Source organism: Echinops telfairi, unplaced genomic scaffold (genome assembly GCF_000313985.2).
Source record: "Echinops telfairi isolate 266 unplaced genomic scaffold, ASM31398v2 ScPeMD7_50;HRSCAF=174, whole genome shotgun sequence".
Lineage (NCBI taxonomy): Eukaryota > Metazoa > Chordata > Mammalia > Afrosoricida > Tenrecidae > Echinops > Echinops telfairi.
Window position 1 is genome coordinate 493,601 of NW_022103948.1, and position 15,631 is coordinate 509,231.

Here is a 15,631-nt window from a genome sequence, read left to right on the forward strand (position 1 = left end):
CATTCACAATGTTATGATTTATTTATTTATTTACCCGTTTATTTATTTATTTATTTTGGTCTTTGATGCCTGATACCTCATCCCTTCGCCGCCTTGCCATCTTACAGGCTGGTGTGCTTCTATGGCAGATTTTTAATGAGGCTTCCTCTAATCCTGATGCTGCATTCTTCCTGAAGTATTTGCTCAGCATACAGATTGAATAAACATGGTGTTAGGATACAACCACTATGTACACCTTTTCTGATTTTAAATTATGCAATATCCCCCTTGTTCTGTTTAAATGGCTGCTTCTTGGTTTAGGTACAGGTTCTGCATGAACACAATGAACACAGTTCTGGAATTCTCATTCTTGACACTTCATCCATAGTTTGTTATGATACTCACAGTCAAATGGCTTGGCATAGTCAATAAGACACAAGTAAACCTCTTTCTGCTATTCCCTGCTCTCAGAAAGACCTATTTGATGTCAGCAATGATCCCTTGCTGCAAGTCCTCTTCTGAATCCACTTTTAATTTCTGGCTGCTCCTTGTTGATGTACTGCTGCAACAGTTTTTGAATCATCAGCAAAATTTTATTTGCATATGATAATAATATTGCCCTACAGTTTCTGCATTCTGTTGGGTTACCCTTCTTTGAAATGGGCACACAGTGGGCTGAGATCCGCAAGGCTAGCAGTTCAAAACCATCAGCCTCTCAGCAGGAGAAAGATGGGGCTTTCTACTCCCAGAAAGAGGTAAAAGCTCAGGAACTCACAGGGGCATTTCTACCCTGTCCTATAAAGGCATTAAGAGTCAGATTTGACTCTGTGGCAGTGAGTGGGACAGTCAGTTGAACAGGTAGCTGCCTTCCCAATTGTTTGGCATTGACTAGCAGGGGCTTGCTGAGCTGTATCCATTTGTGGAAACACTTTGATTGGCTGTCTATTAATTTCTGGAGTCTTGTGTTTCCCTAATGACTTCATTACAGTTTGTACTCGTTTCTTCAATACCACGGAGTCTTGATTTTATGTTACGTCTTGAAATGGTTGATTGTTGACCAACTGTCTTTGGTACAGTGCTTCTGTGCATTGTTCCATCTTCTTTTGATTCTTCCTGCATCTTCCATTATTGTGCCCATAGACTCCTTCAATATGGCAACTGAATACTTGATATTTTTCTTGTTATTTCAGCTTAGGATTTTCTAATTCTCCACCTTTGCACATTTTATTATAATGCTTTACTTTGTCTTCTGCTGCCTTTTGAAATTTTGTTCAGCTCTTTTAGTTCTTCAATTCGCTTCCCTTCAAAAGAGCAAGTTTTAGAGTCTTTTACTTTATTCATGTATGATGGTCATCCCACAACTCGTCTGGCCTTTAGTCCTTAGTGTTCAATGCATCAAGTATGTTTTTGAGGTGGTCTCAAATGCAGGTGGAATATATGCAGGGCCATATTTTGACTCTAGTGAACTTGTTTTAATGTTCTTTAGCTTCGACCTGAAGTTGGATGTGAGCAATTGATCACATGTTCCACAGTCGGCTCCTGGCTTTATTAGGTGATGATATTGAATGTCTTTATCATCCCTTCCTTCTGATGTAGTCAGTTTGATTCCTGTATATTCTATCTGGTGAGGTCCACCTGTATAGTCACTGAATATGTTGTTGAGCAAAGGTATTTGTAATGAAGTAGTTGTTGGCCTTGCAAAATTCTATCATCTGGTCTCTAGTTTCAATTCTATCATTTCTATCTTTGCTCCTCCCTTTTGCATTCCAATCACCAGGAATTACCCATGAATTTTGATTGCATGTTCAATCAATTTCAGACTGTAAAATTTGGTAGAGGAAGTTCTTCATCACTGGCTTTAATGGTTGGGATTTAAATTTGAATGATAGTTGTATTAACTGGTTTCCTTTGTTTACATATAGTTATTATCCTATCACAAAAACATTGTACTTCAAGACAGATCTTGAAATGTTATTTTTGATGGTGTGTGTGAAGCCATTAGTCCTGAATTTGTAAATTTGGCATAGTAAAGCATATGTTTGTCTGATTAAATGTGGCCAATACTAATCCATTTCAGTTCATTAATGCCAAAAATATTAATTTTTATGTGTTCCATTTCGTTTGTGATTACTCCCAGTCTTCCTAGCTTCATATTTTGTACATTCCATGTTCTGATTATTAATGGATGTTTATAGCTGTTTCTTCTCATTTTGTGCCATGCTCCATCAGCAAATGAAGGTCCCAAAGCTCTTCTCCATCCACAACGTTAAGGTCGACTCTCCTTGTGGTGGAAGCTCTTCCCTAGTGATATGAGTACCTTCCAACTTGAGGGGTTTATCGTCAGCAGTGTATCAGACAATGCTCCACTGCGAATTATAAGATCTTCAGTAGAAATCCCTCAGAAGTAGACAGCCTGTTCCTTCTTCATACTCACTGCCATTGAGTCAATTCTGACTCACAGTGACCCTATAGGATGGTGTAGAACTACCCCTGTGGGTTCCCAAGTCTCTTTCAAGAAGTAGACAGCCTTAGCTTTCTTCGAAGCCTGTTCTTAATCTGAAACTCCACTGAAAACATATTTCCCTTTAGTGACTCTGGAGGTATTTGAAATACTGGTGACAAAGCTTCCAGTTTCACAGCAACATGCAAGTCACTACAGTATGACAAATTGACAGTCATGTGATAAACTTAGAGATATATCTAATTTATACTAAATAATAGGTAGTCACTATATCAACAAGTACAACACTGCTCCTACCATTAAAGCGCACCTAAAACACTGGAGGAAAATCCACATAAGTGACCATAATAACATGTGGTAAGATAATGATAAGAAGTACTCTGAAACTACAAATGTCCACTAGAACTTATCATCTCTATTCCCCACCAAGAAGATTGCTTCAGAATATGAAAACACCAACACTGCCTCAACCATCTTAATATTCCCAATCAGTTAATCTGAGACTTTAGTTTAATTTCTCATCCTTATTTACATTTATATTCCCATTTTCATTTGATGCTTCACCCCATCATCTGCGCACCATCCCCATCCCTATCACCTGCTTCTTCTCTTGGTTTCTCCTTTTCTCAATGGCCATCTGCGTCTTCAAAAGGCAAGGTACACTACTGCGAATGCCTTGAAATTTGATCCTATTGTTGCGAATTTTTTCTGTGACTTGTCTTCTCTTCACAAATAATTTAATTTCTACTTCCCTCTGTGGGGAAATCTTGGTTCTAATTCCTCACCATCTCTAGACTGTTCTATTCATTTTTCCATATACACGTTATAGTCTTTCCCATCCTTGTTCCAATACTTCTGCTATTCTCTCACTTTCATGTACATTTATTAGTTGCATTTCTATCCTATTGTCAATGTTTCCTTCTATTGTTTGTCCTCATCACTCAAGTACATGCTGCTCTCGCCCTTGTCCAAAGTCCAGTAATTTTTAAGATCTGTACTTATCATCAATTACTTTGAATTCTAATGCGTGTACTATTTAGTTCTTGCCTTGACAACTAGATTATAAAACTCCTTTGTACAAAGATTTTGATTTCTCTAAAATACGATGCTGGTGTAATGGGTTAAGTGTTGGTTTGCTAACCACAAGTTTGAGGGTTCAAAACCACCAGCTGCTCTGCAAGAGATCCCAGAAACCATGGTGGTGAGTAAGATATGCATAGTGATTTCATATTGATTATTCATAGTGATCTAATATAAGCATTTAATATTGATTTACACATTAAAGAAACTTAATACAACATTTGCTTGATTGATTATTTAGTTCTTGATTCTTTGGATATTTACAAAATTTTCTGTACAATAACTAATGTATGATAAAGGTATTATATCTTCCTTTTGTTTTAAATATGCTTCACTCAATAATTAAAAACTTGTTTTCATAATAGCTAATGATTTTATGTACCATAAGTACTCTGCATTTATGTTTTTATTTAATCTTCATATAACATGCCTATTACTATGTATACTATACTATGTATATTACTATTCCAAATTATATTGGTTTTGAAAATGATGAGACTGAATCTTATAAGTGTTAAATAACTTGTACATGGAAACAGAGCTAATAAATAGTATAGGAGAAAATCAAACAAAAGCTATTTTATTCATAACCAAACAAAGATATTCAGAGTAAAGAAATCTTAAAACAAATCATATATGAATCTCTGCATTAACAGATATAAAAGTCAAGATACTGGTTAAATATCATACCAAAGTTATGCAGGCACTAAGAACTAATAGAGAAACAGTAAGCAAGTCCCTCCTTGCTTGCTGGAATTTAATAACCAGAGACAAGTCTTAGCGTTAGCTCTTGAAGGCTAACTGTAACTGTAGGTAACTTGAATAAGATATTTTAAACATTTTTCAGTTTAGTAGTAAAATCAACTATTCAGATATAGGTAAGTAAACTAGAAAAAGCTAGGTAATTTTTTTAAGTGAGATAGGAATGAAGGCTTGACCAAAAAGTATGTACCGTATATATTTGAGTATAAGCCAACCTGAATATCAGCCGAGGCACCTAATTTTACCACCAAAACTGCATAAAAATGTGCTGAAAAACTTGACTTATTCATGCGTATATACTACATACATGTGCATGCATGTGGTATATATATGAGTGCATGTGTGTGAGTTTATATACATATATACACTGGCGCTAGGCAGCTGTGTTTCTAACATGGATCATTCCATTGCAGCTCTTCCCGGGAGTGTGTCTTCCCTTTTCTTAATTAATTCAGATGTTCTCTTCCTTTTACCTAATGTCTGTCTTAGGAAATCATTTGGCATTTGCAGGTCTTCATAAGGGAATTCTAGTTACTTCCTACACATACCTGTTCTGATATAGCCCCAGACCATTTGGTGACATTATCAACTCATTAGAGTGAGAGATGTGACAACCACTTAAAAGAAAAATTATCCATCTGGCTGATTTCACTTTGAAAAGTGAGTTGTGTATTACATTTCTTCCTTAATACATGACAGCCAATTAATTGCAAAACGAGTAGAAATATATAGTTTTTTAATGTAATAAAAACCAATATTATTCAAGAGTACTATATATAACCCATACTAGATTCAAGAAAGATTATATAGAAGAATAAAGGACATTCATTCATTTCCCATAAGAGTGCTTGCTTTATAAAGGGAAGGGAGCAGCTAAAGAGGAATTAGATAGAAAATGTGTGCCAATAAAACTCAGGATAAATTTAACACATGATTTTTACAGAATGAGAATCAATCATATCTAATTGAGAGGGAATTTAAAAATAAAAGATTTTAGCTCTTCTGAACTTTGTCTTTTGGTAAATGTTGCCCTTTTGTTCTCAAACGGTTGATTATTCTAAGTTGTGCAGACTTGACTGGTGTTACCTCGTATTGTTCCTCATAGCTCTATAAAGGCAACAATAACATTAGTGAACTTTGCACACCTTAGAATAATCAACCATTTCAGATAAGAAGAGTTAGGAAAGAGGAAGGACTAGAAAGAGGGACCACAAGGAGGAATTAAGTGATGCTACACTGTAGGCATTGCAATCATTGAGATAAAACACATATGTATAAATTGTTTATTGAAAAATTTATCGGCCCTGTAAAACTGCACTCAATGGTCAAGTGAGGAGTCAGCTAAGACCACACAGAAGAAACACATCAGTCTATGTGATCCAAGAATTGTAAATAATAAAATCTGAACCTTGAGGAGTTAATGATACTAGAGCCTAAATTTTAAACACACGGTTTGTGGATGACAGTGAAAGCCCAAAATTCATTTGCAGGGTCTCTATAAGGATTGAGTTTCCATCGAATCCCCACTAATTGTTGTTAGGTGGCATCAAGTCAGTTCCTACCAATAGCAACCCTATGCACAACGGAAGGAAACACTGCCCTGCCCTGCACCATCCTCAAAATTTCTCCTATGCGTGAGCCCATTGTGGCAGTCACTATGGCTGACCATCTTGTCTAGGGCCTTCCTCTTTTTTGCTGTCCTTCTACTTTATCAAGCATGATGTACTTCTCTAGGGACTGGTCTCTCCTGAAAACATGTCCAAAGTAAGTGAGATGAAGTCTTACTATCCTTGCCACCAAGGAGTATTCTGGCTGTACTTCTTTCAAGAAAAAATAGTTTGCTCTTTTGACAGTCCACCATACTCTCAATATTCTTTGCCAGCACCATATTTCAAATGCATTGATTCTTCTTTGGCCTTTCTTACTCAATGTCTACCTTTCACATGCATATGAAGCAATTGAAAACATCATGGCTTGCTTCAGGAGCACCATAATCCTCAAAGTCACCTCCCTGCTTTTCAGTGCTTAAAGAGGTCCTGGGTAGCAGATTTACCCAGTGTAACTCTAGGAATGTGAACAGCCTTAATATCAGACAAGAGCATTGTAAAGTAAATTTCAGCACCTGTGGAGAGGCTGGACTGTAACGCCTTGTCATGGAATTTTCCTTTTGACTCATTTTGAATTTATTCTAGTTTTTAAATATCTTCTGCTTTCTTTTCTATGGAGCTTTTTCTGTTATTTGGTCATTGTTATGCTTTTTATGTTTGTTTGGTATGTTTTTTCTGTATCGGGAAGTGAGGATGAGGGGATCTATGAAGATAGTGACTGGATTAATAATCACCTGGGGGCACAGACGGGGAGAATCGGAGCGATGGGGAGTCAACACCAATGGCTACAAAAAGGAAGATGATTGTAGTGATGATTGCACAACCCTTCGTAATAGGATTATACTATAGAATTGAATATGTTTACTTATATTTCCATAAAACGATTTTTAAAGGTTTAAAATAAAAAAAGAGAAGCTAGTTAGGTGAATTTTCAAAGAAGAGATAAAAATATTTTGTTTATTATCTTATTAGAACATGTTTTATTTCACACACTGCGCATAACTAGATGTATTCCATGTAGCATAAAATATTATCATTAGAAAATAATGACATGTGGCAGAGAAGTAGATGGATAGATGTTGGAAAAAGATATAAAAATTAGTGGAAGATTATTTTGAAGCTGAATCATCTTTTGATTAAATTAAAACTATGATAGATTCATACCATTCTTTATAGCACCTAAAGCAAGTTACCATAAGTTTGTTCCATTTTTCTCGATTACATACTTATAATGGGCTATAGATACACATGGCCTACTTAGCAGATACTTAACCAATCTCTGATGAAGAATATTTATGAAAGTTGACTTCCTCCAGCTCATTTTAATGAAAATTTTCAAACACTACCCTAGCAAACTGACCAATTAAGTATACCTAATGATTCTAAGTAAAAGGGAAGTTCCAAAATACATTAAACTCAATTCCAATGAATATATTGACGATATGCCACATATTATTCTTTTAAAACAGATGGTATATTTTTAGCAATAATTAGTGAAGGGTAGATAACTATATTTAAACAAATTCTACCACCTATCATTATGCTTCATTTGACAATCTGTTCTCCAATCTAAGATTTCCATCTTTTGTGAGATGAGAACTTTCTGAATATGTTTTAGAGAAATTCAAAGACTTTGCTGTTGTATCAAGTATATCTCAAATTTGCTAACATTACAGCTACTTTTTTCAAAGCAGACAGAAATTTGCCTTACAGCCTGTCTATTTGGGATTCTATGGGAAGTAAAACGTTACTTAATGAACCATAATGTGTTCTGCAAATTCACCTCAAGTACTATTTACATCAGAAAGATGTTTACCCACATTTTATCAACTATTTGACTGGGTACCATAACAAATTATGGATAACATTGTGAAGAATGGGATTTTCAGAACACTTAATTGTGATCACGTGGAACATGTACATGGGTCAAAAAGCAGACATTTATCTGGAACACCAGGATCCTGGGTGGTTTAAAGTCAGGAAAGGTGTGCATCAGGTTGGATTTTCTCCGTTTATTTATTAAATCTGTATAACAAACAAGCAATCTGAGAATCTGAACTTTATGAATAAGAAGTTATTGAGATTGGTTGGAAATTCATCAACAAGCTGGTATATAGAGATGACACAACCTGGATTGCCAAAAATGAATATGATTTGAGGTGTTTACAGATGATGATCAAAGACTTCAGTATGGATTATACTTGAACCTGAATACAAAAAACATCGGTGGTGTACTAGTTTCGCATTGGCCTGTTAGCCATAAGGTCAGTAGTTGGAAACCACCAACCACTCCATGGGGAGAAGATGAGGCTTCCTACTCCCGTTACAGTCTTGGAAACCCATCAGGGCAATTCCACCTTGTTCTCTAGGGTCTCTATGCGTCAGAATCAACTCGATAGCAGTGGGTGTTTGCGCTTTGAGTATGAAGAAAACAAAAATCCTTGCAATGACACCACTAAACAACATAAGATGAAAGGAGAAAACTGTGAAGTTGTCAACAATTAAGGTCCATTGAAGTAGCAGTGAATAAACAAAGCAGTACATGACATTTGGGCAAGTGTGCTGCAAAAACCTCTTAAACGAAGTCACGCTATATACCATACCCACCCAATGTACTGTATATATTCGTGTATAAGCTGAGTTTTTTAGCATAGTTTTACTGCAGCTTTTGTGGTAAAATTAGGTGCGTTGGCTGATATTCAGGTCAGCTTATACTCAAGTATATGTGGTATGTTATACATGTTTCAATCACCACATATTCATAAAAGACCTGGACAATAAAAAAGAAGACAGAGGATTGATACATTTGCACAGTAGTGCTGGGAGCAATTATTGAATATATCCTGAACTGCCAAAAGAACAAAAAAGTCCTAAAATGTACAAGTATTATAGCCAGAATGCTCCTTAGAAGACAAGATGGTGAGATTTTGGTTCAATTATTTAGACATGACATCAGGAAAGACCAATCGATTGAAAGAAATTATATTCAGTAAAGGAGATTGTCAGAGAAATAGGTAAAGCCTTCAGTGAGATGGACTGACATTGTAGTCTCAACAGGTTCAAATATATAAAACAATTATGGAGATAGTGTAGGTCCAAGTAAGAAAGTGTTGTTGCCTTATACATAAGATTGCTAAAAGCTGGTGCCAACTAGGCAGCAACTAACTACAATCCCAGGAGTTTTTATAACAATAGGCAAAATCATTTAACCAATGTGCTTAGGGTAAAATACATTTTATTTTTATTTTTAGATCTTTTACTTCTTAAAAAACAAACAAACAAACAACCAAAATGGCCCTTTCTATATTTACTTTATGTATTTATGTTAAGTTTGTATTTTTCAGGAGGAAAAAGTTTCCCACGTCCTGTATCTGTTGTTGGGCTTTTGGTTAACCTCATCTCATTCAGAAAACCCGATGGACTGCCTATTCCCAGAGCAGAGTTAATCACTCTCACTCATTGCCATCGAGCCCATTTGGACTCATAGTGATGTTTGAGGACATAATTGCCTTTAAAACATAACCTTTAGGATATAACAGCCTTATTAAAAATGGGTATTCTTTTGCTCTAAGGGCATCATTTCTAAGCCACCAATCACAGACTCTTTTCCTGAGCACCCGGGGTCTCATTAGACTGGAGCAAAGCACAACCTAGCAGGCACAATATTTTTTACTTAAAAAGAGAGAAACCTACCTAAAAGTTTTGACTGCCTTAATTTACTAGAATTGCTTCTAGTAAAATAAAATAAATACAAATAAATTTACTAGAATTTACAAGACTTGCTTCTAGTAAATTAAAATAAATAAAAATATATAAATACAAATAAAGTTGTCTTTGGGATTCCTCTTTGAAAACACTTCCTTGCCCACCTTCTAATTGTTTAATGTTATCAAACTGACCGCAGGCTGTGTTAGCCCAACAGGCTTGATGGTGTGTCAGTCCAGGATTGACTAGAGAAACAAATTTATAGACATTCATATGTGTATAAGAATGAGCTTTATATAAAAGAGCAATTGTATATTGAGAAACTTTCCAGCCCAGTCCAGATCAAGTCCATAAGTCCGATATTAGCCCATGTGTCCAGTACCAGTCTGTAAATTCCTCTTCAGACTCAAGCAACACATGCAATGACACCAAGTGCAGGAAGTTCACAGGCCACTGGATGGAAAGTCTTGTGGATCCAATGGCAGTAGAAGCATTTCAGCATTGGCAAGGGTCTCCATGTGGCTCTTCCAGCTTCAGAGCTCTTGCATAGCTCCATGTGTCTTGTAAACAGGAATGCATTGAAGGGAGTGAGTGAGTGTCCTGCCTCCAGTGAGCTATTTATCTCCTTAGCACTTCCAAATGAGGTCATCAAGCTGCGATCTGATTGACAGGCTAAACTCCACCCCATTCACTCTTAATAGTCTCAAATTCACAACAGATTAGGTAACTACAATGAGCCAAAGTGACAAAATTGCTGAATTGAAATGGAGATTCTATATTCTCTTAATAATCCTTCTGAATAGGTAAACAAGTGGCCATCCAGCTCAGAAGCAACAAAGCCCACATGGAAGAAGCACACCAGTCTGTGTGATCAAGAAGTGTTGAAGGGATCAGGTATCAGGCATCAAAGAACAAAAAATCAAATTGTTGTGAGTGAGGGGGAATGCAGATTGGGGACCCGAAGCCCATCTGTAGGCAACTGGACATCCCCTTACAGAAGGGTCGCAGGGAGGAGGGAGCCAGTCAGGGTGCAGTGTAGCGATGATGAAACATACAACTTTCCTCTAGTTCTTGAATGCTTCTCTTCCCCCCACCCCACTATCATGATCCCAATTCTACCTTACAAATCTGGCTATACCAGAGGATGTACACTGGTAGAGATAGGAACTGGAAACACAGGGAATCCAGGACAGATGATTTCTTCAGGACCAGTGGTGAGAGTGGCATACCAGGAGGGTAGAGGAAGGGTTGAGTAGAAAGGGGGAACTGATTACAAGGATCTACATATAACCTCCTCTCTGGGGGACAGACAACAGAAGGGTGGGTGAAGGGAAATGTCGGACAGTGTAAGATATGACAAAATAAGAATAATTTATAAATTATCAAGGGTTCATGAGGGAGGGGGCAGTGGAGAGCAAGGGGAAAAAATGAGGAGCTGATACGAAGGGCTCAAGTAGAAAGCAAATGTTTTGAGAATGATGATGGCAACAAATGTACAAGTTGTAAAGATGAACTGAGGCAGAGGATGAGTGAGAGGTAAACTGAGGCACAGGAAGATGGACAGAGATAACTGACAGGAAAAAGGAGAGCAGAAATATAAATAACTTTTTTTGGGGGGGAACTCCCGGGCAAAGCCCCATGGTCTAGCAAGTAGTCCAGGGGAATCGCAGGCCTTTGTTCAGAGTCTGGGATTTTTAAAGGAAAGCACGGAGAGGGAGGTCTGCGCTGCAGCAGCAAGGTTTATGGGCCAGGATGTCAGCAGCAAGGCTTATGGCCTAGGAGCTCAGCGGTAAGGTTTATGGTCCAGGATGCAGTTTATCAACTCTGGCAGGTAGGCTACCTGGTTTTGGGGGAGTCAGGTATCCCAGATGCCATTTCTGGCTCTCCTCATTTTAGGGGGCAACTGCTGACCTCCAGAGATGTGTAGGGAAGTGGGGGCCCAGGCCTGCTTCAGCTTAGCCCAATCACAAATGTGCTTGACACAATGGATGTGTGTATGAATTGTGATAAGAGTTGTATGAGCCCCCAATAAAATGATAAAAAAATAGTAATAATCTTCTGACTTTGTGAGCAAATGTCATGAAAAAGTGACGATAGTGCTAAGATGAGATTGAACATTAATATGAAAATATTGACCTTAAGAAGACATTAAGATGAAATCATTTGATGCCCAAAAGAAAGCACTAGTCGCAATTGATGTCATGACTCAGTTTAGACCATTGTTGTCATTATTGCTATTATTATATATGCAAAATATGAGTGAATAGTGGTAAAAGTAGAAATATAGGAAAGCTTCCTCGCTTAGTATAAGAAACACAGGTGGATATTGGGAATGTGAAAGGTGAGTAGTCTGTATTGAAGTGTGTTGTAAAGTATATAATACACACTGGATTTCTAAAAGTATGAAATATCTTTAATATGTTATATCAAATGTATATCAATGGCACTTTAAATATAGTTGGTTAAATAAAATGGATTAAAATATTTTCCTTTTTCTTTTTTTAAATATAGCCACGAGAAATAATTTATTTCTATTTGTGACTCACATTGCTCAATAGCAGGGTTTCTTTCTTTAAAAAAAAACAGTTTTATTGGGACATAATCCATATATCATACAATTCAATCGTTCAACCATACTAATCAATTTTAGAAGATAGAAGGATTTCTTAACTTGAATAAAGCGGCAATATCAACATCATGACCTGGGAAATACTTGTGGTGTGGAATGTGTTATGGACTGGCAGATGTTCGGCAGCACGCCTGGACTTTACCCATTAAATACACCATTACCACACCAACTCCTTATGCAGCAGCCAAAGATGTTTTCAGACATAGCCAAATATCCTCTGAGGTGAAACCTCCATTTAAGAACCACTGGTCCACAGTATCCAAAACCCAAACCCAAATCACTGCCATCAATTAGATTCCAACTCATAGTGACCTGATAGGACAGAGTAGAACTATTCCTAGGGTTTCTAAGACTGTCAATATTTATGGGAGCAGAAAGCCTCATCTTTCTACCAAAGAGCAACTGGTGGTTTTGAACTACTGACCTTGTAGTCAGCTGTCTAAGTCATAATCCACTGCACCACCAGGGTGTCTACCGTATCAAAATTGTTCTTATATTACTATACCAAGACAACTTTACCATGCCATATTTTGGATGGGAAAAACAGAGAAAACAGAAATCCAAAGGAATTTCATTTGCTGATTTAATGTGATAAACATGAAAATTATTTTTCAAAGTATTATTTTCTATTGGAAACACAATGCCATTGTATTTACATTGAAAGAACAAATTGTATATAAAAATATAACTAAAATAATCTTATAAAACTTAAAATGCATTTCTTTAATTAAAAAACATTTAAAAATTGTTCACGACAATTTAAATATAAATTTTGATACACAGCTTTATTTATTTTGAACATAAGGTTTATTTTAAGCAGTTTTTAAAAATATATATACGTATAGGGAAGCCAGTTTAATTCCAGGGGAAACAAATGCCTTAAAGATATTAGGCAGAAAGGGGACTATAAGAGAAGAGAAGGGAGAAATAGAGACGGTCAACCTCTGGTTCATTTCATGTGATTAAGTAAATCCTGACTTCACTCTTTACTAAGATCAACTGATACCAGGCTACTTCTGGCTATAACTTTTTTTTTTTAAAGGTCATCTTTTCCAGGCATAATGTCATTTCTTCACAATGACAAACATATGCTCTAAATAAAAATATTAATTCAAATTTATATAAATATTAATGTCACTGGATTCTTTCTGGGAATTCCCTGCCTATGATATTAGATCACAACCAGGGAATGATCAGTTTTACATTTTTTAAGTATAAAATTGAAGTTTACAGTGGATTTCAAATCAGTATTTTATAAGATGAAGAGAATAATGAAATTGAATATGCTGAGTAAAACCCAAATCACTTCTTTTAATGATCATCTATGGAGAAACATAAAAAGCAGCTTAAATTCCTAAATATATTACTAATGCCTGCTGATTGTATTGTTGAGTAAAGAAATCTCTAGTATATTTAACGCAAGCCAATAGTCTACAGTGATTTTTATCACAGTTCTGCAGCAGGTTCTTTCAAATAGTTACTGTTTCTTTATTGTGTGGCACCACACAAATCAATAACCAACTGAATTAAAGCTTTTATATAATATTAATGACTGTGTTAATACTCAATGTTGTTTTCAACTGTGAAAAAAGCGACGGGAGATCTCATGCTTCATTTGTGTTCTGTTTGAAGCAAAAGCAATAACCAAGTCTCTTTAGCAAGGAAGAACAGTAAATTTGCATAATGAAATACAATCGTTTTGTATATTTCTCATTTTTATTTTAAATAAAGGAAATATGTGTTTGAATTCACAGTAACTGTTCCCAAGACACAGTAAATTAATAATAGTAATTTTTTGTTAAGCTCCATTTTTTAAAAAAAGGAAGAGAAGAAAAGGACTGTTCAGATGAAGCCGAAGAGCTAAAAGCACAAGTAATCACTGTGCTCATTGGGCATAAAGGCACAATTTTCTATGGGACAACGAAGAACAGAATATAATGGAATGTAAGAATATAAGACAGTTTCATGAATATGCATTCTATCAAATGCATCCTCTGTGAAAATTTTAAAACACCTACTCCATTTCTTTATCTACTACTGTAGCCTCCCTATATCCTGAACCACTCCGAATAAATAGTCTATTCTTGAAAAGCTGCTACTTTGCATCAATGAATAGTTGCAGAGTAGCAATGGACCTTTGTGACCACCAGTTGTGAGGCATTTCTGCAAATAAATCAATAAAAATATTCCTTTTTAAAAAAAAAGCAACCACCTACAATTTCCTAAGACTTATTATAATACATATTGAAATAAGTATTTTAACAGTTACTTGGAGGCTAAGGGGGTTATTTAATTCATACCAGGAAAAAAAAAGTCCAAGAAAAACGTGGCAAATTGTCAGTTTGTAGTGGTTGCTGTGATGCTGGAAGCTATGCCACTGGTATCTCAAATACCAACAGTCACCTAGGCTGAACAGGTTTCAGCAGAGCTTCCAGACTAAGAACAGACTAGCATAAATAAATAAATAAATAAATAAATAAATTTTAAAAAGAGGCTTTCGCTTGTGAAAATTTGGCCACTGGACACATTATGAATACCAGGGAACACTATCAAATACAGTGCAGAAGATGAGCACCTCAAAATTGGAAGGCACTCAGCCTTCTTAACGTAAGGTCAACCTTAATAACCTGGATGGATTAAAGACACGTTGGCTAAAATGAGAAGAAACAGCTGCATTCATTAATAATAAGAACATGGAAAATATGAAGAATGAATCCAGGAACATTGAAGTTGCCAAAAATGAAATCAAATGCATAAATATCTGCAGCCCAATGAGCTGAAATGAATTGGTATTGATCATTCAGAATCAAACAAACCTATGGTTGACAATGGGGGTATGAAAATTTCAAGAGGAATGGCTTCACATTCATCATCAAAAAGGACATTTGAAGATCTCTCTTGAGGTACAATGTTCGGTGTGATAGGATAATTTCTGTATGTCTACAAATGAGACCAGTTAATACAACTATTATTTAAATTTACACCTCAACCACTAAAACCATTGATTAAGGACTTGAAGAATTCTACCAACTTCTGCAGTCTGAAATTGATCAAACAGGCAATCAAGATGCACTGATAATTACTGGTGATTGGAGTGTGAAAGGTGGAAATAAAGTGGGAAGATAAGTAGAGGGAAATATGGTTTGGAAATAGAAATGAGGCTGGAATCATATGAAAGATCAACAATTTCTTCATGGGAAATACCTTTCTTTATAAACATGAACATTGACTATACAGGTGGACCTCACCAAATGGAATACATAGAAGTAAAATTGACTATATCCACGGGAAGAGATAATGGAGACGATCGATATCAAGAATCAAAACAAAGCCATGAACCAACTGTGGAACCAACCATTAATTGTTGGTACATAAATTCAGGTTGCAGCTGAAGAAAATGAAAATAGG